This window comes from Trachymyrmex cornetzi, unplaced genomic scaffold (genome assembly GCF_001594075.2).
Source record: "Trachymyrmex cornetzi isolate Tcor2-1 unplaced genomic scaffold, Tcor1.1 scaffold262, whole genome shotgun sequence".
Classification (NCBI taxonomy): domain Eukaryota; kingdom Metazoa; phylum Arthropoda; class Insecta; order Hymenoptera; family Formicidae; genus Trachymyrmex; species Trachymyrmex cornetzi.
In genome coordinates this window covers 1,334,280-1,357,948 of record NW_017297292.1, presented here as the reverse complement: position 1 = coordinate 1,357,948, position 23,669 = coordinate 1,334,280, and the positions used below count along the sequence as shown (strand labels likewise).

Here is a 23,669-nt window from a genome sequence, read left to right as displayed (position 1 = left end):
AGCCTATTCGTAATGTCAGTATAGGATTTCGATAGCTTAACATAACCAAAAATTGGCTGCTGCAACCAATTAAAAATGCTATGCCATATTCAGCCAATCATTTCTTTCAGTGTAGCTAAATTTTTAGATTCTTCAGTGAAACCTTCTTCCCATGTACAGTCGAAGTCGTACCTCCTCTCTTCCTCGCGTGATGAGTTCCAGGACATCCGTGAGTGTTCTCCATCAGTTAGAACCTTGAACAACAGTTCACGAATAAGATCCTTCGACGTGGGCGAACCTGTCCTCCGACAGCCGCGCATCTCCAAGATCGTTCGCAGTCGCATATATTATGTATGCAACATTGCAATTTGCATTGCTCCCGTATCGTCGAGCATGACCGAGCATCGGTTCACCGGGGGTGCTCCTGCGTGCGAGGGCGGAGGGATGATACGGAGGACTCTGCGAGTGCAGCGCACCGGCAGCGGTTATGTGATGACATCGACGTTACATTTTGTGTAAGCATTTGCATGCTTAACTCGCTATCACCCCGCCTCTTATAACTCCAGGTGCCCTTTCCTCTCTGCAATCTACTCTATCACTATTCCTCTCCAACTTCATATTCCGACCTTTGTTCCTATCGTGCGCCGCTTTCTGATTCGGCGCCGCCTCACTCTTTAAGAGCCATTTTCTCAAATATGCTTCACCAGAGTTTCCGACCACCTCGAGCTACTAGTTAAAACTTTATCCCGCGGAGAGATATTCTTTCCCCGCTACCCCTTTACCTTTTGCGGTGGTAGAAGACCTTAAGCTATCGCGCTCGCGAATAAACTTACCCCCTCGCAGACACAGACGGCGAACGAATCGTGAAGGTGCGGCCGATTACATGTACGTGACGTATACTTCCACTGTGATCGTTATACTTCCGGGCGCATCGCGTTGATGTCTGACGGGGATGGTTCCTGCAAGCCCTTCAAAGTTTTGCCTTAACGTACCTTATTCTGTAGCGCGCGTGCTCCGACTGTGTTTCCAGTAGATTACGCTCGTTGCAGCTCGCGCGGATGCGTAATCGTTCGCTGCGTTACTCACGGCCGAACGAATCGACGCATCGGAGAACAAGTGTAATTTCTGTGCAAGTGCTCAGGTGAGTGCTACCTCTTCGAAATTGTGCTGAGCGCATCTTCGGAAATAAATTGCGATGAAAGTTATGTTAGCACGAAACTTGGTCCAAGCAAAATTTGGTTACGAACGGATGCGATCATCTAAGAACACGATTATAGGTTTCATGGAAGTATATCCATATATATATATAATAGTATAGATATATAAATTACTTCTTATTCTGTAGTTTTTAATTAATGTACTTATTTTTTTTATCATTTATAAATTTGATAACTCTTTTTTTGCAAGACATTTCGTGAAATTCTAGAGGCAGTTTCTAGAAATAAAGTATGGAGAAGACATGACGGTATTGGTATCTCTCAGATATGAGAAAAGCTCTCTGATAATGTAGGTAATATTAAATTGCACGCGAGTCTCACTCAAAATGTGTTCCAGCCAAAACGATTTCCATGAAATAGCGCGTAATATTGAACGAAAGGCACTTCATTGAGGTAAAACAAAACGTGTGCGGTCATTTCCTATTATTATATAAGTAGAATATAACTGACAAATTATCGCGTGAGGTAACGAGCGACTCTCAAAGAAACTATAAGAGAGAACGTGAAATGAAGATGGTACTCTCTGTGGCATTCCTCTTGTGCAATTCGTAAAATCAGGTCGCGAATTGAGAGCAATGAGATGGCAATGCCAAGATCTGTCGTCATTCTTTATATGTATACTATATTTCAACTAAAGATGATACACGGTCGAGGAACAATATAGATATATTTGTGCATAAATTAGTATTTAACGAGAAATAACTGATAATTTTCAAAATTTTGAACATCGTGTACATTTATCTCTTGTGACTATTAAATTATTCCAATTATTAGATTCGACGTACTGACGATATTGGGAATATTTCAATAATGCGAATATTAATTGACATTTGATATTAAGTTACTTTTCATTATTAGATACAAATGATTATATAATATATGTAACATATACACATATATATTGTATATTCTCAAATTTTATTTTCAATAAAGCTTACAATGACACATCGATGTGGTAATACAATTACCATTCAGAAATAATTCAATTAGATTTACAATTTAGGATCTCATATTTTTTATATATAAATTTCAGTAACAAAATAAAAATAATAAACATTTTAATAAATAAATAATTAATTAATAAATAATTATTTATTAAAATTTTTGTAATATTTATTTACAATTCGTTATTGACTGATAAGAAACTATTACAAAATTAATGCTATAAAAATAAGTAGATACTACGTAATTTTTTCTTACGTAAAAAATGATTAATGTAACAGGTAATGCAATAGCACCATTCTTGACGGCAAGTCGAGATAACAAGAGAGAAGGGTGAGAGAAACAGAATTTAATCTATCTCGTCGCATAATTACAAAATAATTAGCATAAATTTTGAAGTTAACAACAGAACTGAATCTGTGGTAGTTAATAAATGATACGCATTGATAAATCTGTCATCTAATCTTAAAAAAAGTTTAAGCTTGATTAGCTTATCGAAAAATCCTCCACTGATTGCGATAATTTAAATACAGAAAATAACTATTTTTTAGGTTTTTTTCATTTTAGAATTTTTTTTATCTTAATGGTATATGTTTCAAGAATTAAGATTGCGCCTCCGAAATCATTTTTCACGATCATGGAAATATTTTTCCACGCGATCTTGATACTCTCACTATTATTTCAACGGGTCATAATCCGCTCGATGTCTCGACATCGACATCTGAACGAATGGCTATTGATTCGAATATTAACTCTATGGTATCTACGAGTAACTCTTCGTTTTGTCTTAGACCTGATTCGAATATACGGAGGAGGAATGGGCGATTGGGCGGATAGAATGCGGATGAATGCGGTGAATAGCGGATCTGGGTTCTATTCGCTCCGAGCGAAGCAAAGAGAATCGAATGTCTGCAGGGATCTAGGATAGGTACTCTCAATCGGAATCTATTTACCAGATACTTAAGTGGACTTGAACTACCGTCCAGGATTAAATTGACCTGCAACCAGCTCTTGCTACAACCCTTCTAGCTTTGCGCTCTTCGCGCTCTGTTCCATCTGTTTCTATGCGTTCCTCTCGCTTCCTCTTAAGCTTTTTACTTTTCTCTCTGTTTCTCTCTCTCTCTCTCTCTCTCTCTCTCTCTCTCGCTCTTGATTCTTTCCACATTTTTGTTCTGTATCTCTTTTCCACGCTCGTATTTTCATCACCGTCCGAATTTTTCGCGTTTCCCCGCTGATCCTGCCCGACGATTCTGACGAGTCGATTAACGATTTTTGTTGATCTCACTCGTGGATCCATTGATCGTATCAATCATATGGCGCGTCCATTACTACGCGACTGTTATCGCATATAAATACAGAAACATTACGCAAATTTTTCACCTCTGATTTGCTTCTTTGTCGCTTCCTTTCTCGCTTGCCACATAGTACATTGGCTGCAATAAGTGGCGACAGCTCTCGGATTTACGATAGCCGCAGAGCAACCGTGGCCAACTCTCCATTAGGTTTTGCATATCTTCGTTTAAACCCGCAACATTTCACAGTGTCACTTAGTATAAGATTTATATAAATGTAAATATCCATGTATCGTTTTACGAATTTACAGAAATTTTGAGTTTACGAATTTATCGAAATGACACTGGAAACTGACAGACTGTAGATTGCATACTTGTTTTAATTTAGCACTTAATCGAGTTTATTTTTCGTATCTATTTTCACATCTATTTTTCACTCTACAATTTTTTATATATTACAAAATATTTTATGAAACGGCAAAAAATAAATGTTCTAGTTTGAATATTAATAAATTATTTATAAATAATAATCCTACACACAAGAGAAAGCAAATATATTAATATGTTGTTTCATAAATAAAAATTCTGTTCTGTAGAACTGCAAAAATAAAAATACAAAAAGGGTACTATTGAGGTATCTAAAACTTTAGCTAAATACAGATCTGGAAATATTATAATTTTGTTGGACCAACAAAATAATTATGTAGGATGCTCGAACTGGTTGCTAGAATGTTAAAACTTCTTGCGGCATTGCTTATCATGCTTGAAATTCCTACAATATTTTGATGGTTTAACAAAATAATTTTCAAATCTGTGGTTTAGTTAAACTTTTAGATACCTCAGCAAAATTGTTCTTTTTGTATAAGTGATTTTACATTAGTACATTGAAATAACGATCTTTAATGTGTCGTTAGTTTATCATACGATTATCAGATAATACGATCACATAGCTAATGCGATAGAAGGTTGCGACGAGCGATATTACTCAGGCGATATTCGATTACCGTTTAGCGGTAGTTTTATGTCGTGTTAATGCATACCAGATTTGCCATTGTAATACCACAAATACCGCGCTTTACTACAACGCGGCACGTATCGAAAATGACTGAACGTTAAATCCATTTTCTAGTACATAATGCCGTAAAATTGATTGAATCAAAAATAACGTTGTTATCTATGTCGTGACAAGCGAGAATAATTGGGAAAATATAATTATCATCTCTTCGCTTCTTTTCTCTATTTCCACGGCACTCAGGTATTTAATTTTACGAGAAATTTCTCAAATATAAGTGATGTGGAATTGCTTGATCATTATCGTTTGATGTACTTTAATGTTTTGGAATATTAAAAACTACATTTCTCAAATATAATGACTTAATACGAAAACATGTTTCCAATTACTGTTCTTATTCTTGATATTTTATCAAAATACAGCGAAATTTACAATAATACATTAATCGCTGCTTTCATTGTTTAATAAAAATGAGTATAATATAAATGATAATTATTAAGTTCTATATGTAATTTACGCGATAAAAACAGTGAAGAGATTTTTATAGACGATGTACATACAAGATAACATAAGTATCGCGCGAGAATTTCAAGCTTGCGTAATTAACGTTAAAGTTCGTGGAATAAAATTTGGAAAATTCGGATAGAAATCGGTCTCGTAAATCTTCTAAGGAAACTAAACGAGAAAGAAGGGCAAAATCCACGTTTCAAATAACATCCGTGGCACCTTCTCGAAGATAGAGAGGGTATCGAATAATTTCACTACGGCAGCGAGAGGCGGCTGCCTTGGGAAGAATGGAAACGAGTTGGAGAAGAGTTCGTCGGGACTTAGCTGAAAAGTAGAGTGCCTTCTGTAATTATAGTGAAGTGAGCTGCAAACCTAAAGTCGCAAACAAAGTTGCACATTCTGACAGAAATTCTCAGCCTTAATTAACGTTCTAATTATCGGTCAAGAGTTTTTAATTAATAATACCGCATACACACACTAAGGCGACAGTTATTATCATTGTCATCATTAAATTTCTCATGATAGAAAAACATGTAGTCCTTTTTATTTTATTATTTAGAAAAGAACAGGTTACTAATGTTGTGTAAGAAAGAAGGCTTAGGCGAATTGAATCAATATAGGTTTTTTTGTGATAGTTGACAGTTGTCGTTAATTTTTTTATTTAAACGAGCTGTTTATTATGCTAGTTACTTCCGCTCGCTTCCTCTGCATCGGAAACAATAAACAACAATTCTATATTGCGTATAATTCACACGGAAAGAACAGTTTTGCTAAAATATCTACAAATTTAGCTAGATATAAATAAACTACCAAAATATATTGCGTATAATTCACACAGAAAAATGATCTTGCTGAAATATCTAAAAAAGCTGGATAAACTATTAAAATAACAGAAAATTGGTAAAGTTACTTTATAAAGAAATTAATGGAATTTCCAACATGATTACTTTGATGGTCCAACAAAATTATTTTCAGATCTGTGTATCTAAATTTTTTATACAATTTTTATATAAGATACTTCAACAAAATCGTTCTTTTCGTTAGTCGACAATACAAGCACAAAAATTGCAAGCATAAAGAAATCTCATATCACGAATTTTGTGAAAAGATATGTTGAAACTTATGCAAATTATAATTTTTACAGTATATGATTTACTAAATCAATCTATTAAACTGATGGACTTAATTTTAGGACAAATTAGATTTTCCTCTCCATGCTTTTTTTTTATTGCGCGATAAGAAATGCCGTACTAATATCATCTTATTATTATATAAAACCTAAAGTTCTAACAATTAAGAATTTATACTAAAACTTAATATAATTTCTGATTATTTTTTTAACAATTTACACAAATTGACTCAATTCGCCTTGGACTATTTTACTTTATTTACTTCCTCAAATTTAATTGGTGTAAAAAAAAACAGTTTGAAGTCGGAGATTAAATTCGTGGATACGTTTTACGCAATTACTTCATCCGTTTAATGGAATTCGTCGAAACAGTCTGTAAAAAAATCACGGTGTTTGCGAAATCTTTTAGTTCTGCTACACGGATTCACGTGTATTCTGGCTAACCTGTTTTTGACCGATCATGCAGACAAATGCGAAGAGACAGTGGAATTTAGGTCGCGTTGTATTGCGGTAAAACGAATATATTATCGTCGGACACAAGTTAATTGGCGTAATTAAATGATTTGTCGGGAAAAATCAACATTCGACACTTTGGATTGCGATTGGACCAAAATTAGTCGTAAATACAGGGTGTTGTTTGCATACAAGAAAGCGACGAATTTCTGTTTCCACCCACGCCGCAGAAACAAATCGCGACGCTATTTTCGCACAGGAAATTCGTACACCACCAATTGACAGACCAAACAAATCTCGTTTCATTCATCAACAGAGGTAGTATCAACTGTCCCAATTGAATGTAGAACACTCGATATGAACAGTGCGCTTTGTGAATAATTTTGAATGCGAAGAGAACTTTAGAACTTATATTGTCTTTCGCGGAGTTCGCCGACAACGACGAATTTCTGCATTTCACGGTATAAAAGCAAATAACTAAATTTCAGATCACTAATACCGCATCAAAGATAGAACTAATTTACTGTAGTAACTTTGCAAGAACTAAAGAAGCCTTATAAATATTCTTATTCGTGCATTAATATTTAGGGCAAACATATTGAGAGTAAAAAATATTCCTTGTTTTCTGTATCCTCAAACGTAGGTACCTACAACTTTAGTTAAACTCCACTGGCTTATCGTCGCGTTTTATAATCGCGCATAAAGTCATAAATATGTAAAAAAAATTCTATAGATATATACATAAAAAATAAAAATATAATTTATATAGGAAAATATAAAAAATATAATCGCGTTTAAATTTCATAAACAAGTAAGAAAAATTCAATAAATATGTAAGAAAAATTCATTTTGTAAATTTTTAGTTTAAAAAATCGAATTTTATTAGAGAGTAGAGTATTTGCGAAATATTTCATTTTTGTACAAAATTGTACCAGACGAAAGGTCAGATAAAACGTTTGTTTATTTAATATTTTTATTTGAAAATAATTTATGTTTTCGTTTGTCGAGTTTTGCGACTGCAACCATAATTTATCAATGTAGTAATTAGTAGGATAAATTCGAATATTATAGCTAAACTGAAAAGATTATACCAAACACTATTAAAGATAACAAAAATAAAAGTATATTTTTTGTATTTTAAACAACCATTGCAATTTTACTCAAGTTTATCCTAACTGAGGATATTTAATGTAGCGGATGTAGAGTATTGTAGGATAAAATTGGAGTAATCCGTAAAGTGTTTTTGATTATGAGTTCTGTCAATGTAATTTACGTAAAGAGCAACTTCTAACTTCGAAGTGGCTTCTATTTATTTTACAAAGACGAATTTGAGTATCAAAATTCAATTAACGTGCGTCCTCGATAAGCGACTTGATTAAATGAAGCCTTGGTCACATCGTGTAATTTAATAAGTGCGATGCGTTTTGCCAAAGTCAGTAAAGAGTGAGCTTCCCATCTACTTAATCCTTTGCAGCATGGTGGTATCGTAGGATGCTACCTTTTCCATAACCATTTTCTGAGTAACTGGGATAGTTTTCACTCAATTTTCGAACTTTTTTGTGTTTTGGATCTACCATTTTAAATTTCAAAAATCTGAGGTCAGATTCGTAATCAGCGACTTCGAAAACCATATCGAGAACAAATTTCAATTCAATTCTACGTAAAGAAAAATGTGTGCTTCAAAGGGTTAAATGAGAATATTATAATATGGTTTCTTCTTTCGTAAATAAGATGTTTCTTTATCAATAAAGAGTCGGCGAAAGGCACTTCTCTTTTTTTCATATACATAAAATCAACATTTATCTTCTGCCGGTGTACTCATTATTTCTAAATAATTCCTTGTTATCATATTACTTGAGGGATGTAACGTTAACATGAAGTAATTAAAAATTTTAATGAAGAGGAAAGTCGCCGATACTGACATAGGTCTCCTAAAGTGACACCCCCTTATTTCTCAGAAACTAACTATTGCACGTTATTAATACTAATAAAATCATAATCTGTTTAGCTAATTAAAGAAGTACAAACTCATAATTCATATATTTGTGGCTTATTTCTATATCAAATCAGCTAAAAACCAATTCTATGAATCCGAGAAGAAAATTCTTACGGTGTTCTTTGCAAATTGCGTAATTAAAATAATAGTGACTAGTATCATTGATAATATTATGTCATTTTAAATGTTTATAGTTTCATAAATTAGTTTCTTTTACAGAATAGGATATATCTTTATTTATGGAATAGGAATGTTGGTATTAATGCCTACTATGTCAGTTTTGGAACCCATTTTGTCAGATGCTCATTTTTGCATAACTTAATTATAAAACTTAATTATTGCAAAATTGCAAACAGTATTATAAAAATTGCTTATACTATCTGATAGAAAACACTTTTTATTTTGTATTTATGTTTTTGAAGCTGTATTTTTACCTTTTGTTTAAGAAATATTGTCTAAAAATAAATGGTATGTCGATATCGGTGACCTTCCTCTATTCTTTATGTAAGACAGCACATTTTTATCTTATTTTATTTGTATTTATGTTTTTGAAGTTGTATTTTTACCTTTTGTTTAAGAAATATTGTCTAAAAATAAATGGTTTGTCGATATCGGTGACCTTCCTCTATACTTTATGTAAGATAGCATATTTTTATTTTATTTTTTCATCTTTTTACTCGACTTTTATTGAAATTATTTATTGTGTAAAAAGTAAGTGGACCAGATATTAAGAAACTCTAAAGCAAACATTTTAATAAGTTGTATGGTATTTCAAGTTACGCGTTAAGAATGGGTCAAAGCTGCTTAATTAATTTCTGAAGTGTTTTATTGATTTGCTATTAGAAGTTGAGCTGAACAGATTTAATTAGTTTAAATAATTAAACAAAATAAGTAAAGAGGTCATATCCGGCAATTTAAAATAGACTCTAAAGATTTTAATAATTTAAGAGAAATCTTATTTAAGATTTAATTATCCTTCTAAGACATTTGAATATATATTATTGATTTTACTACATGTGATATATTGTTTTACATAAAAATTACAGCTCCTCTTTTGAACGTTTAATAATGAATTAAATAATTTTTAACATGTAATTTAATTTTGCAATTTTAAACGACTTAGGGGTGAATATGACTGTTGGCTCGAAGAGGGAAGTGCCTTAAGGGTTGTAGCGCAAAAATCCAAAATGGTTGGAAATAGTAGCGCATAAATAGCGCATAAATCCTGTGTATTTAATTTTTCAAATCGGTTGTTTTCAACGGGAGGGGGGACTGACTAACTGCCTACTCACGACTGCCTAGCTGCTCCCCCCACCCACCTAACCAAATCTTAATGAAAAAATTATGGAATAATGCGCTATTTATGCGCTACTCATATCCGCAAAATAAAATTTTTGCGCTCATTCTGTTTAGCTAAAAAAAAAATTTTTTTGTGGGGGGCTGAGTAGGAAGTCAGCCCCCCACCCGTTAAAAACAACTGATTTGGACAATTAAATACACAGGATTTATGCGCTATTTATGCGCTACTATTTTCAAGCATTTTCGAGTTTTGCGCTGCAACCCTTAAGGCACTTTCCTCTTGGAGGGAACAGTCATATTCACTCCTAAGGCTCAGTTTCACAACTGACGGTTAATTCTTAACCGAGGTTCAACTTATTCATTATCTCTTTTCAATTCTAAAATTGGAAAAAAATGAGAAATAAGTTGAACCTCGGTTAAGAATTAACCGTGAATTGTGAAACTGGGCCTAAGTCGTTTAAAATTGCAAAATTAAATATTCTGACTATGCAAAACAATTCTCTGATTTATGTATTATTAAATTCCGAACATATTTTAAAATATATTTCCTCGAAATAATATAAAAAAGATATTTATATACAAAATGTAAAGGAAACGTAATGAAATTCTCTCTTCTGCCAATTTTTTCGGTATCGATGTATGTTCGTAAATCGCGAATGAAAAAGAGCGCGCTGTTACGTGCAAAAACGAACTCGACGACAAAGTTTTTCGGTGGTATCGTAAAAGACGTCGCAGACACTTTTACGATCTACCGGTGATAAAAGCGTAGAGTCGGCGATAAAAAAAATGTCACTGAGATAGTTTGTAATGTGCATTCCATGGGCTTGTGCAAGCTTTGCAAAAGTGTTATAATGATGGACCACGCGTGCTACGATTGTAAAGTGATATCTTTTTTTTAAGTTACCATATCATTTATACTATTAATAATTATGAACATTTAAGGATAAGTAATCTCATTTACATATAGAACATTGAAATGAATTGCGCATAGAAGCATTGGTCATCAAGCAATGATGACGATCTATCGTATTTGAAGCAAGAAATGGAGATATCGTGTAACGGAATGATATCATTCGACTAATTGATCAAGATGTATCTCGTTCCTCGTTGAGGAGACTCGGCAACGTCGGTACTTAAGCGGAATTTATGAACTTTTCTCGTAAGTTCAGTGTGTTCTAATGAAATTACCTGAGAGAGCCAACGCAATTAATGGTAAAAAATGTACTCTATTGGGGACGAACATTAATACTTCTTCTAAAACTAGGTTCTTTTTAAAAATTGTAACTAGAACATGCTATTTGTATTTAATAAAGAACGAGAATTAATAATGAAAGTTTAAGTATTTTTATGGTTTAAATAGGTTTTGAATATTCCGATTAATAAACGATACAAAATAATTTTATATTTTATTTTTACAAATAATATCATTAAAATAAAGCCACTTTGACATTAATTATATTGTTCAGAACAACACATTTAATAGTCCTACAAGTCCAATTTATATTGTTTTAGTAGTAGTAAAAGGCGGCGAGCGATCTTGGAAACCACGATTACCGCGGATAAGTAAATGCAATGAAAGACTCGAATACACTTCTAAACGGAATCCATACACTCTCCTTGCTCTTTTCCTCTTTGTTTCCGAGGCTTATTTACCGGAACGCGGTTGAGACTGCAGAAATGGAGACTTACCCTCCAACTTTGCAGTCTTTCCGCCTTACCCGCAATGCTCCAGTGCTTGTCCGTTTCCAGTCGTTCGCGATGATTAAACATTTGATGACTGAATATTATAGGATCATATAAAAATTTATTTTTCAAAAATAAATGCTGAATTTTTTCTATGAATAAGTAATTATTTTTTAAGAATCCTATTGATTTATATCATTAGTTTCTTATAATTTTAGCAATACTTAAGACATAATAATTTAATAATAATTAATTTAAACTTTTTTATATAATAATAATGATAAAACCATTTTTAGGATTTAACATTTATTTAATATTTCATCATGTTTTAACATATAATACTCGTATTAAAAATAATTATGGATTTATATTAAAAAATACATGAAAGTTTTTAAAAATTAAAGAAATAAAATCTGTCGAAAATCAGAAATTAGATCAGAAAATATCAAATATTATTTTATTTCAATTTCGGTTCCACAAAAAACCCAGCGAATTTTACAAGTTTACAAAAAAACCCAGCGAAAAAAATGGAGAGCATAACGATCATAAGCGTTGTGCCAAAATCAAGGAACATAGTTTGGTACAGGCGGATACATGACAAAATAAACTTCGCTATAACGGTTATACCCATTGCTGTTCGCTGACGTGTTAAATATGAGCAAAAGTCACGGCATCGTTATCATGTATATGCAAATTTGCTCAGTAAAATAGACGAGCAAGATGTAACGGCCAACATCCGGTCTCTCATCTCTCTTTCTCTCTCTCCATCCCTCTTCGTATATTGCCACATCTGAATACACATCCGCAGTCTCAACTCGCTCGGCACTCATGCGATTCGCTTCCATTTGTTTCCATTTGGAGATCCGTGTAGCCTCTATTTTCTCGATATACTGGATGCGTCACGTTCTGCGTGGTACCGATTTTCTACGTTGGTCCGTTGACTATTGATCTTCCTTCTTCTTCCGCTTATTGTGCCCATTTCTCGTGCCTGTTGTTATAACATTTGCTTCTTTTTTCTCTTCCAATTGGAAATTACACACAATCGAATTATATGTATCTAATATTAAGTGCAAACGATTCAACTGGCAAAATTAAACACAAATTAATAGAAAACCATATTCGGTCAAGCACAATTTGTTTGAAATGAAAATTGTATAAATTTATGAAGGATATTATATTAGACACGAAAATCAAATATGGCGTTTTCCACTTATTTCACCTATTTTGAAGTATAGTATATTCAGTGGGAATCAGTTCCATGTTCAGTGTCAACGAGATAGCGATAAATCAGTCGATGCAGAGGAAAAATTCAGAGTAACTATTGGTAGAATTACATCTTTGTACGCTGCTCTACAAGCGAATGTGAACGAAGCTCATGCAGCAATCGAGAAAGTCTCGAGATGTCTAAGCATGCTCGAGCGACACTAAAGTCTGACCGTAACGTACGATCGAGTTTAAATGCTCTGCAAAAGGTTGGGAAAGACAATAAAATAAATCTAAGTAAGTTATAGAGAGTAGTTTACCAACTTCAGAAGAGCCGTAACGATAGTAAAACATGAGATCAGCTGACTAAGGGAAGTTTGGATTATTAAGCGCATACTTCGGTATGTATTCAGATTAGACATATAATCGTACGCAATAATGGACTTATACTGCACGGTAAGAACGGTTTTCGCTAAAGTATAGAAAAATTTAGCTAGATACAGGTCTGAAATTCATTTTGTGCTGGGCCATCAAAATAATTAATTATTACTCCCTCTCGTCATTTTCTGTTCCTCACCTGCCATCATGGAGTCATTTGCATTTTACGCTTTCTATTAAAGGGTTACTGCACCGTAATAAGATGGTTTTCAATCGTAATTTTCTTAATTTCACCCTTCTAGTATACGACTAAAAAGTGGAATGATAATAACAATTGATGAAACTATCCCAGATAGCACGAAAAGTTAAAAAGGAATTTCGTCATATGTTATCAACTCTGAATTTATTTTCAAATGTAAAAAGAATTTTTTTCTGAAAAGTTCTGGAAAGAATTCTCTTGCATCTGAAAATGAAATCAGAATTGATGACATATACGACTAAATCCTTTTTGAATTCTTTCTGAATTTCCTGAGATGTAATTTTAGTACGTACTTTCTTTACCGGCGTACGCGATGTGCAAAATTTTGTTCAGACATAAGTGACCTCACGAGAGGAAATAAGGTTTACAAATGTTCAAGCCGATTGTTAGAATATCGAATTTTTTTATAATATTACTTATACTTGAGTGTCCTGTATAATTATTTTGATAGTTCAATAAAATTACATTCAAATTTTCTATATCTAGTTGAATTTTTAGATACTTTAGCAAAACCGTTCTTTCGGTGCGAACAACGAAAAAAGTATTTAAACAATAAATACAAATCTATCCGATAAATATGTTCAGTTTTTTGGACTATCTTTTGGAATTTTAACTTTTAGAGATAGAATTTCAACGATATCGTTTGATTTCGCTTTTTCTATCAAAATCGAGGATATAACTTTGAAACTACAACAGTTATAGCGAAAAAAAATATAACTTTTGAACGCGATTTTCTATACGCCAGTATCTGTCGCTATTTTCAATACCAACATCGCTAGATCCATTCGGCGCAATAGGGAATCAGATAAACTACGAATACAGTCGAGTCTGATGAGAACAACAACCTAGACTCGAAATTTTTACATTTTTACGTCGGATACATCTTTTCTGTTCATCCGTCATGTCGGATCAATTTTCTGACAGTCACGTTTCCGTGAACGCGTTATCTTGGCTCCATGATGCTGCACATTTTCGTTTTATCTTTAGACACGAATGAGTGTAGCGAAGTAATATTATCGGTACGACCTTGTAGCACGATAACACGTGCGGCAAGTCTCGGTGGTCGACCATGCATGCGATTAGGGTATAAACATCATGCCCGGATATTAACATTCTGGACAGTCTTGACATGATGCAAAAGCTTCTTTTTTTAGGAGCGAAGGATGTAACGAAAGCGAGATGATGTACATGTTTTATTATTAGATGTGTAATTTCTTTTGGAGCAATTAACTGCAAAATAAAATGAGCTAATATATTAATTTTATTATTATTTGTTAATAGTAAAGGTCATTTCTCGTAAAGCAATTAATTATAAATTAATAACAATAAGAAATGACCTTTGTCTTTAACAAATGGTATGTAATAAAATCACCTTGTTTTATGTAAAGCAATAACAGTAATAAAGAAAAATCAAATTAAACGAGCAGGTAAAAAGTTAACAATATTTTATTCATCTAAATTAATAAAATAAAATCCAATTTTTAACTTAACTCAATTATACTCATATACAGACTTACAATTACTTTATTAATTTATGTATAAATAAAATATTGTTAGCTTTTTATCTGGTTTTGCTAGTTTAATTTGATCTTTCTTTGTTATTTTTATTCCTTTGTTTTAAGCTTGGAGCTTAATATAGTCATATAAAAAATTTCTCTTGAGCTAATTTATTATTTTCGTATTTTTTTCTCCGCTACAATACGTTTAAAATAGGCGCATGTTAAATAGTCGTATAAAAAAAACGAGTTTCGCTTGCGAACGTATAATGTTGGCGTTCGTTTTAATGTTCGAGAGATATGACCTTTAAACGCAAATTTCTTCCACACGACAGTATCTGTCGCTATTTTGAATAGCGATGAGCTTACAGCTCCCGTACGGAAGCGTGTAATTATAGTCGCGCATATACATTATGTGTGGCTCAATCACATTCATTTCATCTCCATGATTGCGTGATACCTCATTGCGGTAATAACAACCATGCATACGATCAAAGGCGTGATATACGAGTTATATCCGTTGTGCACGAAGCACGTCAGTGAGCTGTATATTGTAGCGGGACACACACTTATTTCATGACTAACGTACTTGTCATACTGTAAGAATGTCCGCCATACCACACGATGCGACTGTATTGCAGTTCTGGACTAGGTCACGCGGTATGACATGAATTATACATGGCGGATTATACAGAACATTAGAAGGTTTCATAAATTTATCATTTTATATAAGATTGATAAGTCACTAGACACCAACCCGAATGATGAAATTATATTTAATGAATTATTTATTTTCTGCGTACAGTTTATGTTTTAATTGCAGTGAGAGAGCAAAAGGAAACTAAAAGTAGTGTTACAGATGCATATATTATTTATAACGTGATACATAATGAGATGAGATATAATGAAGAAAGGAAAAGATTATCTGATGCACACTTAGTAATGTGGAAGTAAAAGATAATTAATAATCTTTTATTCAGTGCAAATAAGATGAAAAAAATAAATTAATATTATATTATAATAATGAAAATCTCAAAAAATTTCTTACGAACTTTGCAAAGTTCCGTGACTTGAAAAATCGTACATAGATATAGTTTACAGCTTTTAAAGGAGAGAGAATTTTTATTTTTAATTTTTTTATTGTTGTGCGACTTTTTTCACCAAACCAATATTCCTACGTTCACACATAATGCGTGCAATCTGGCACACGCATTGACATTGCACTCAAATCAGCGGAAGATTTGAGCATGCACAATTCGCGCGTCCTGTGATCGGAAAAGCGGAAAATTCGTGAGGAAGATCCTGCTTCAACGCGCACAGGGTAAATCATACATCGCACTATCTGGGTATCCTTCGATTTCTATCGAAAATAAATTGTATATCTAGCCGATAGTTTCGCATACTTGACGAATGCCGCCGTGTTATTTGCGTATCACGACATCGAAATACCCGCAGAAACGAATCTCTGAATGTACAAAAATGATTTGTCTTACTGAAAAACGTTATTCTTTTCAATTTCATTTGAATTTTATTCGATTTTTACAAAGAATTTCAGAATTTAACTCAAAACTGTTCACCATTTTTCTTCGAATAATTATTAAAAAGAAACATTATAATAACAATAATAAATATTATACTAAAGTTAAAGAACGAGCTGAATTGTGTTATGTATTATAAGTTGATAGACATCTCAAACGAAAACAAAACTAAATTTACAGCAACCAGCAATCATCATCGCGATATTCATAGTTTTCAGTTTGTCACGCTTAAAGAGTTTTTATTTTCTTCTCGGTCGAGAATTCAACTTGCAGACTGTCAACGGACGTTCATTCTTTTCCTTGATCACTCGGGGCGACAAGATGAAGAACCCAGAGAAAGTTATTTGATCCTTTCGCGATTCTGCTCGTAAACAAAGCAGAAATGTACCCTGTAGCAGCGAGTCTGAAGTGGAGGCTCTTCGTTCATTTCGCCTTTGTGGTGCAGTTAGTTTGTAGATTCTGAGGAGTGACCTGAATATTTTTTACATAATAGAAAAGGCAAACTAAAAACAAACAATAAAGAGTAAAACCATTAAAATAAATATACAGGGTATAAAGTTTCCTGCTTCTCGCTAGCATACGCAAATAAACGAATGCAGTCCCTCGAGAGAATTGCGGGAACTTAATTGCTAGATTTCGAAATTCCAGAATTAAAAAATATATTCAGAATCTTCCAGTTGCCCGCACATCTCATATCTTTTTAAATTAAGGTATACCTATATTACATTTCGTGTCTTTTCCACGTGTGCTTTCTTCTTATTTCTTAGTTATCTCATATCTCTCCCGATTTCCACCGATGTTATTGGTGATACGTTGATATTTCTTATTGTCTTTTACGGTCAGCTGCTTTTCACGTTGACGACGTGTTGTCTTGATATTGGTAGTAGACGACAATGTCATATGTTCAGGTTAGCTTATTCCGCTCCTTCCATCCGTTTCGCTCGAGCTCATTTAATAGACCTGTTTCGTAGATCCGTGTCATCAACTTCCCGTCGACCCTATACACGACTCTTCACATCTTCTTCAAGACTTCTGTCTTAGTGATGAAGCGCCACGAGCAAGTTATCTGATCTCTTCGAGACTCTTGTTGCAAACTAACGATTCGCAAAATGTATCGCGCCGGTGGAAGTATCTCCCCAAGAAAGCAGTTTTCTCGTAAAGAAAGCGACGCTCTTCTGCTCGTTTATCATTCGCCTTATCTTGTAATGGATACTTTTACTGTTGCCACAATTTACCTCGGGCAATTTAAAATATTTTATGAATCTATCCACACCTGTATTATCCCGTGTTTCGATAGTTCCGGCAAAATGAACAGATTTTATGAATGTTTAAATATATCTAAAGATTGAACAATATAATTCATCTGTTCTGCTTTCGCATTTTAAATACCGCTTTCAAAATTCCTCTACTATGATTAAACGTGAAAGTAAAATACGTAAAGATAACACGCGTGCATTTCTGTGAGATTGCTATTCCTTATTTCTGAGTAACGTCTTCGTTAACATTCGTGTTGCAACGCGACTACGATGGCTGAGGAAGCTCTAACAACGTGGATCTTCTTTAATCAACGCATAATTATTGCATAATTTCGGACCCGGGAAACTCTCGGATGTACTACTCCGCTGTATAAGAAGGACTCATAAATCAACCACCTAGAGTTCTAAATGTAGAAATTTATGGAACAACAGAGAGGAAAATGCGTTATGACGTTTTTGCACAATCGCTAACGTATTACACGCAAGAAACTGCTGACATCGGCAAAGTATAATTTTTAATTATAAGTGAAATTTAGACCGTCAAATCAAATAAGAGAAATGATTCTATTTACGGTTAAAACAGATTTCGGTGCTTAATAATGTTCACATGGGCTTGAAACGCAATTATAAACTAAAGCTGAAAGTAACATCACAAATAACGCTGATTGCGAATTCAATAATAATACTATCGATTATAAAATACCGTAGAAAATTTATATTGCAAAAAATATTATCTCAGCTGGGATTTGTAGAAAAATGTATATACAAAATTTGTATATGAATGTTATAAAGTTCCAAGATTCGCTTTAATCGAAAACAGAATTATTTTCGTATTTATATAATTTTTATTCAAATTTCTGTTTAAACACATTTGAAATTAATTAATTTAATATCATTTATATGAATATGATCAGAGATACAAGCAACTTGATTAAAAATAGACATTGTCAATATTGTCGTAGAATTTCTTTAAATCTTTCAGAGAGAGTCAACTTGTTTATTTATTTCCTAAAATTTTCTGTGTATATAATCGCAATTGTAAGTGTTAAAAATCATTCAGCAATCTCGTGCAAAGAATGTCAAGTTAGATCGTTATTGTTTACATATCACATTTTCTAAGTTTCTAGGATATGATAGTCTTGAAAAAGTTTTAGAATCTTTTGAAGATTGCACGTAGATGGATCGATCGTGAAATGCATGTTCTACAAGTGGCAATATGTACTCTAAAAGAGAGTGGCAATAGCTTCCTTTATGCTGTTGTCTCAATACTATTTTGCTGTAGACGTATTTATGTTTTGTTACTGCTTATTTTTATTTAAGAGAAACTAGAAATTTTTATGACAACTTACTGTGTGTGCAATGTAAAATTTTCTCCTTTTATCGCCAACCTAAGTTTTCGAACTCGCGTGCAGATTTTTATTTATATTGTTTCAGACAATATAAAAATCTAAAAAAATTCTTACACATTTATGAAAGCTTTAACAACGAGTTTTTATTATCATAGAAGTTGGATTGTATTTTACTCATTTTTTTTTTACAGATTTAAATTTATCTACCAGAATGCACAATCAAAAAAAATCGACTGCGCCGTTATAGTCCAACATTCGGCGGAGGATTAAGTTTTTGATACGTTTTACGATAAACGTCAGTTTTTAAAATATACAGGAAAGCTACGTATCAATAATTCGTGCGAAAATTCCAGTTTCTCTCAAGCTGTACGTGATACCGATAGCCATTTCTGTATCAATCGTACGCGAATCCTTGCAATATATGGATTGGAGTAAAAATTTTAAAACAAGATATATTTCGACTGATCTCGGTTAGATTCTTAGCCATCTGGTCCTAAGGTCGAATTCAATTTTTCGAAATAGACGTGGCCAAGTAATCTTGTCGAGACAACGGGCGATACTAGTTCGTTTTACGATACCGCTATTTGTCACAGAGGCACACACGCATGGCCACTGTTTCGCCGCTCTGGCCAAGTAATAACGTGATTTTTCACTGGCCACAGCACTCGGTCCTGGCGTAAATTCTCGCTCACGATCTATACTATCTGAGCGATCGCGCCATTTGGTCGTTACAACGTCTCCTGTGAACAATATCGTACAGATTTCACAGCAAACATGTACTTGTTTGCATCGGGGAGAAAAACTAGTTGGATTTTTGCGCATTCGAACGTTACATTCGTACATCGCCTTTAAGGCTCCAACGATAAATTCACGTAAACAGAGGAAAGCCTACGGGTAAGTAAAGGGTGTAATACTTCACGAGTTACGAAGTTGATGAAGAAATATGGAAGAAATGTAGCATTGTGAAATAATAAGTGAATAATATGAGAAAAAATAGAAACAATGTGTCTCCTCTTTTTTTCTTTCTTTCCCTCATCGTTTTCTCTGAAAAATAAATGCTTCATTGAATTTATGTTCAGTTCTATAATTATTGAAACATGAAGAGTTTTAGATTTTATCTTCTTCGTGCCGATACTTGAGCACTTGTTATTTAGAAACTCCAGTTTCGTAATTCGTAAACTACGTCACTTGTCGGTATCGTGATAAAACTGTCTCCGACAGAAGCTTTGTTAGTCGTTTTAGTTGTTTAAGCATTGTGTATGTTAGAGATTACAAATGAAATTTCTCAACCAGACAGTTTCCTCTCATTCGTGCTATCGCATCGCAATTGTTATTGAGGATAAAGTTACGTTGACGTATCCTACACTGAAAAAAAATATAGTCAATTTTAATAAATATTTAGTTGAATACTGCCAACTAAATATTTATTAAAATTAACTATATTTTTTTCTCAGTGTAGAGTAACGACAAGAAGACTGACCTAACAGATTGGTACTAGTTGTCGAATAGTCGAGTCTATCATTCTAACACTTCTCCGAGGCACGTCCTCCAGACGTCCTTTAGACATTTCTTGGAGAACTGTGTAGGTAATATATTGATCCTCTAACCTTTCGAGAACTTTCTAACAAAGAAACATAAAGAAGACTTTGTTTTCTAAGGATTTTCGGAATCACTATAAATTTGATTCTGGCCTTTGAATTTCAGAATACTAAAATTAAAATTTCAAAAAACTATATATTCTGATTCTTGCGAAATTCAATTTTAGGAACTTTTTGGTATCGCTGAGTTTGATTGGAGCCTAAAAATGTCAAATTCCAAAAGGGTCGTTTTCTTCACCTCCAATGAAGAAGGATCTAGTGTCACAGGACTTATAGTTGAAAATTTTGATTTTTCAATAAATGTTCTTTATTTTGGAAAAATGTTTTCAACAGTTTTTTTTTATTTTCATAGTAATTTACTCACTTGATCCTTAGTGAGTAAGCAAAATTCAAAAGCAGAGATTAATGGCAGAAAGATAGAAAAGTACAAGTTACTGAGAATTAATGAAAACCTTAATAATGAAAAACCACCAACCGAAAAGTTATCAGAAAAGGAACAACCTGTTATTTATATTGTGATCCAGAGATTATGATTCTTTATTTCTATCGTATTGAACTATCACTTTTTAATTGAGCGTTTACAAACAAAGAACAATGAAAGAAGGTACGTGTAAATTCTTCCTCCGTGTCTGTGGCGTTGAGAGAGTTCGAACGGAAATTGTACCACTTTCAATCGTCTCTTTGAACGGAATGAATGCGACTTCATTACGATAATCAGGCGGGTCTGGGGATTCGTCGCAGGTCAATCGTGAGCACGCCGTTTCCGAATGCCGACGGCTTTTCCTTCAGAAAGTAAGAACACGCGCCGGTGATGTATCGACTTTCAAGGAAAGCTCTCTTTCGTTTGGCTCGTCCGCGGTAGCTAAGAAGTGTCGCACTTAATAAACTGCGAGTTAGACGCGGGCGCGACAACGCGCCGCACCATCAAGGACGGTCACCAATAACTTCCGCACGGTCGTTTATTTGCGTTCGTTTTCCACCTCCGGGAAGCGCAGCACCAACTCCGATCTCTCACCCTCCCTTTCCTGCTTTCTTCGTGTGTGCTTTGAGTTTCACAATGTAATCTATGGGGCGTGGCGAAATAGTTTTCGATTTCTCGGCCTTAGAGCGACGGAATTTACGACGCCCGACGTTTTAACTTCCAGTTTCTTCCCGCTGACGCCCAGCCCACATCGTCCACCTCTATCACCCCTTTTCCAAGACGGGGACTATGCGGTGCGGGTGGGAGAAGAGAGGGTGTCCTAGCTTATCCTCTTTTGGAGAAGAAAAAGGGAATAACTAGAGCACACGTGTGTACACATATATTCACTGCGGCGAAGCTAAGCCGCCAACGTCTGCCATAATTTCAAATTGTATCGAGGCGATTTAACCCACCCACGATCCTCGTAATTTTAGGATAACGTATTGTGCATTCATACCTTCTTATTGCTTTTCTTACGTTGTCTGGCGTCTTATGTGCGTCTACGTGTGTCTTTTCTTGGATAGCATTGCTTGGTTACCAAGTAAGCCAAGTCGTGCTCATAGTTTTATCTTTCGTACATAATTGATAATACCAATAAATGTTTAGTAGATATATTTGAAAAGAGGAACGCTGTAATATTTCAATACTTTTCATTTATATCACTGAGAAAAAAAGTCGAAACGTTCGCAAGCAAATGCTACATGTGACGTTTTCTTCAATATTTATGTTATAAAAAAAATTTGTCTGTGACGATGAAATATACATTTATGTGAAATACACCTCATTAATTGTAAAAAATAAAATAGATGGTTTATTTGCTAGTAATAAAATTTTATTTCGCCGTATTTAAATAAGAATTTATTTTAATGAAATAAACATAGCATCGTACAAATAAATTTTGAAGTATCTTTTTCTCAATGTAGTCAAAAAGTTGCAAATGATATATATCTGTAACTATATTATAGAGTTAAATATCATATGAAAAAAATTGAGAAAAAACAATATTATTGCCTCAAATTTTATACAAACTAAATTTTGTACTACACAGAGAAAAAGATTTCTTTACGTTCAAAATTTCTATTTGTCTGACTTATATTTATTTCATACTGAAACAATTTAATTTTAACGAAATATTACTTTGTTTAATACCAATTTTTTAATTGTACTGTATTAAAACTATATCGTTTGGCAGAAAACAAAACACGATTATTTGGAACGATATTTTTCGATGAAATAATATTTTCTTTGATTACGTTAAATATAATATTATTTCATAAAATAAAATATTTCTTTGCAAGAAAATATTTAGTTTTAGGTAAGATATATATTATTTAAGATCAATCATGTTTTTTCAGATTTAATAAAATTTGTTAAATTTAAATAAATAAACAGCAATTACCAATTTTCCAACGTCGAGATATTTTATTGTATTTATTTTAAAGTCTCGTCTAATAATAAATATGTTAGAGGAACGAGAACGATTTTGCGATGCAGATAAATTTATTGTTTCGTATATTTGCTATAGGGAATTCAAAGAGAGCTATTTATCTGTGGATGTCAGAACAGACGGCATAATGGTAGAACAGATAAAATAGTTTCGTTGAGAAATTCTTGTAAGCGGAAACCCGCTGGTTTTGTCGAATTTGGGGCGCGGACGCCGTACAGTTTAAATCTGAGCTTTCGAAAAATACAGAGAAGAGATATTCTTTGTCCAGACGGAATAGACGCGAAATTCTATTTCCTCATAAGTTATGTATCGCAACGGATGATATATGTATAGCGTATATCCATATATATAAAATGGGTTGCACTTCATCCTGAAGTTGACACAACAAAAATAGCTTTGTATTCCAAAAATTATGTGTGAAAGTAACATGTCATTTAGATTGTTTATAGAAAATAAAAGTAGAAATAAAAAATAAAAACAGCAAAACGAAATACTTTTAGAAATATTTTAAAATAATTTTACAATATCATATTATCCGTTACTTACTGTTAATATTTCTGTTTGAAATAGTGTTAAATAAATAAAAGAGTTTTTAACTTTTAAAATGTTTATTAAAGCGTTTAATTATTAATTCAAATAAAAAAAATAATGTTTGTCTACTTTTTAATAGAAAAT

General features: G+C 33.3%; 1 protein-coding gene across 3 annotated transcripts in view; it reads left to right on the top strand.

Moving 5' to 3' along the window:
• The window catches only part of LOC108761792 (limbic system-associated membrane protein), a 291,620-nt gene that overhangs the window by 140,455 nt on the left and 127,496 nt on the right, over nucleotides 1-23,669 (top strand). The window contains exons 1-2 of one of the 3 annotated variants that reach the window (XM_018508513.1): nucleotides 19,470-19,882; nucleotides 21,732-21,875. The exons of 1 other annotated variant lie outside the window; for it this stretch is intronic. The gene's annotated coding sequence lies outside the window, so the exon portion shown is untranslated. Of the gene's footprint in view, nucleotides 1-475; nucleotides 495-19,469; nucleotides 19,883-21,731; nucleotides 21,876-23,669 lie in introns of those variants that run through there. One more of the 3 variants, XM_018508514.1, reaches the window with a different exon arrangement.